Here is a 2581-nt window from a genome sequence, read left to right on the forward strand (position 1 = left end):
TACAAAAAAAAATTTTCAAAATAATAATAAAATACAATAATTAAAAGTCACTTTAAAATTAACAATTCAAACAATACAATAAAAATAAAACCAGTACAAGTAAATATACAAATTAACACGGCACAACAATAAAACTTAACCCTAACATCACAGCTTATCACAGTTTCTTTTGTTTACCACCCCAACAATGTATTTACAATATTCCAGGAATTCAGATCTCGTATCATCCCCCAGGGCCGCGGGCAGATTCTCACCCGTCATCGCGATGCCCAATTTTTGCTCAATAACATATCTATCTCTTGCAAAAATCGGACACTCGAGCAACAGGTGAGAAACCGTCTCGTCGACTCCGGGCTGACACAGGCACGATGGATTCTCCTTCAGCTTGAATCTGTTCAAGTAGAAGGCGAATCCACCGTGTCCAGTCAGTGCTTGTGTGGTGTGGTGTGTGATGTCTATTTTCCGTACTATTTTGTATGCAGCAGCAGCGCTTGGGAAAAAGAGCTTCGTGCCTCCAGCCGTCTCCCCCACATCATATCTCCTGTCCCATTCCCCGATCGTATCCTGTCTCAGGATACGCTTGACGAATGAAACAGGACACAGATCGTAGTCGGGTTTCTTCTTCGACCCCAGAGCGGCCTCCTTGGCTAACTGGTCCACTCTTTCGTTCCCCCTTAGCCCTGCGTGCGCCTTGATCCAAAACAGAGCGACCTCCCGCCTCTGCGAAGCAGCTTTTCGGAGGGCCGCCCTTGTTTGCACAGCAAGGGGGTGGGGGGAACCGAGTGTGACTGCCTGGAGGGCCGATCTGGAGTCGCTGAAGATGCCGACCTTCGACACTCCACTCTTGCAGGCTCTAATTACTGCTCTTTGGAGCGCTAGGAGTTCGGCCTGGTAGACGGTGCAATACGGCGGCAAAGCAAGCTTGACGGCCTTCGTCTCGGCCTCCCCCTCCCATACGGAAAGGGCGGCTCCGACTCGACCCTCAATCTTGCTGCCGTCCGTGTAGATCCTATGTACGTGGCTATTAGCCACGTCGGAATACGAGTCCTCGTCCACCAGCCCGAACCCCAGCCCTTCCTGCTCTGCCGGATGTGGGTCCTCAATCGCCGGAGCCATTCTTTCCACCTCCCTGTCTCCCAACGCTGGGTGCGACACCCCCTTCTTGATCCCATATAATCTCGAGACTTCGAGTATTCTGAGGTCAAGGGGGAGTATCCCAGCCAACAGCATAGCTGAGTTCAGGGAGACGGTCCGATATGCTCTGCAGATTTTTTGGGCGAAACCCCGTTGCACGGTGTTCAGCCTTTTTTGGACCCCCATCTTTTCCACTGTGGGTGCCCACGCTGCCGATGCATACATAATAGTCGGTTCAATAACAGCTACATAAATAGTCTTAATAATATCTGGGCTAAGTCCCCAACCAACTCTGGCTGCCTTAGCCAAGAGTTTATACCGGGCTATTGCCTTTTGGCATACAGCCCCGACGTGGGCGTTAAAGGTGAGGCCGCTGTCTATTGTTAGGCCCAATATTTTTATATGGTCAAAATATTTTATTTCCACATTCCCCATAGCGAGCCGTGGCACGTCATATTTTAATCTCCTCGTGGAAAGGAGGGCACAAGTTTTATGCGGTGCAAATTTTAGTTTGTTTTCCTTTCCCCATTCATCTATTGCATTTAAGACACGGTTAGCTTCCATTTCAATTTCAAGGGCCGTATCACCCCCAAAGACCAACACAATGTCGTCGGCGAACGCTTGACAGAATACTCCCATCTCCTCTAACATCCATAGCAGAGGGTCCAGCAAGAGGTTCCACAGGATTGGTCCACCTATGGATCCCTGCACGCACCCCTTGCTGGTCCCCCTACTCACTTCCACGCCCGCATATCTAACTTTCACTCCCCTTTCACTCAGGTAGCTGCTGATCACCCGCCTCACGTTCCCCGGGCACCCAACTTCAGCCAACCGCACCTTTATGGCTGGCCACCAGGCGCTGTCGAAGGCTCCCTCTATGTCCAGCGATACCACAACAGAAATCTTCTTCTCCTCCCTCATATTTCTGATGTGGTTCACTAGTCTATAGAGGGCGTCCTCGGTGCTCCTCTGTGGCATAAAGCCATGGTTAGGTTAGGTTAGGTTAGGTTAGGTTAGGTTAGGTTAGGTTAGGTTAGGTTAGGTTAGGTTAGGTTAGGTTAGGTTAGGTTAGGTTAGGTTAGGTTAGGTTAGGTTAGGTTAGGTTAGGTTAGGTTAGGTTAGGTTAGGTTAGGTTAGGTTAGGTTAGGTTAGGTTAGGTTAGGTTAGGTTAGGTTAGGTTAGGTTAGGTTAGGTTAGGTTAGGTTAGGTTAGGTTAGGTTAGGTTAGGTTAGGTTAGGTTAGGTTAGGTTAGGTTAGGTTAGGTTAGGTTAGGTTAGGTTAGGTTAGGTTAGGTTAGGTTAGGTTAGGTTAGGTTAGGTTAGGTTAGGTTAGGTTAGGTTAGGTTGTTAGGTTAGGTTAGGTTAGGTTAGGTTAGGTTAGGTTAGGTTAGGTTAGGTTAGGTTAGGTTAGGTTAGGTTTAGGTTAGGTTAGGTTAGGTTAGGTTAGG

The sequence above is a fragment of the Colias philodice genome, chromosome 7 (genome assembly GCF_061535455.1).
Source record: "Colias philodice isolate Cphi_HAF_F1 chromosome 7, ilColPhil1 Martin Lab GWU primary, whole genome shotgun sequence".
Classification (NCBI taxonomy): domain Eukaryota; kingdom Metazoa; phylum Arthropoda; class Insecta; order Lepidoptera; family Pieridae; genus Colias; species Colias philodice.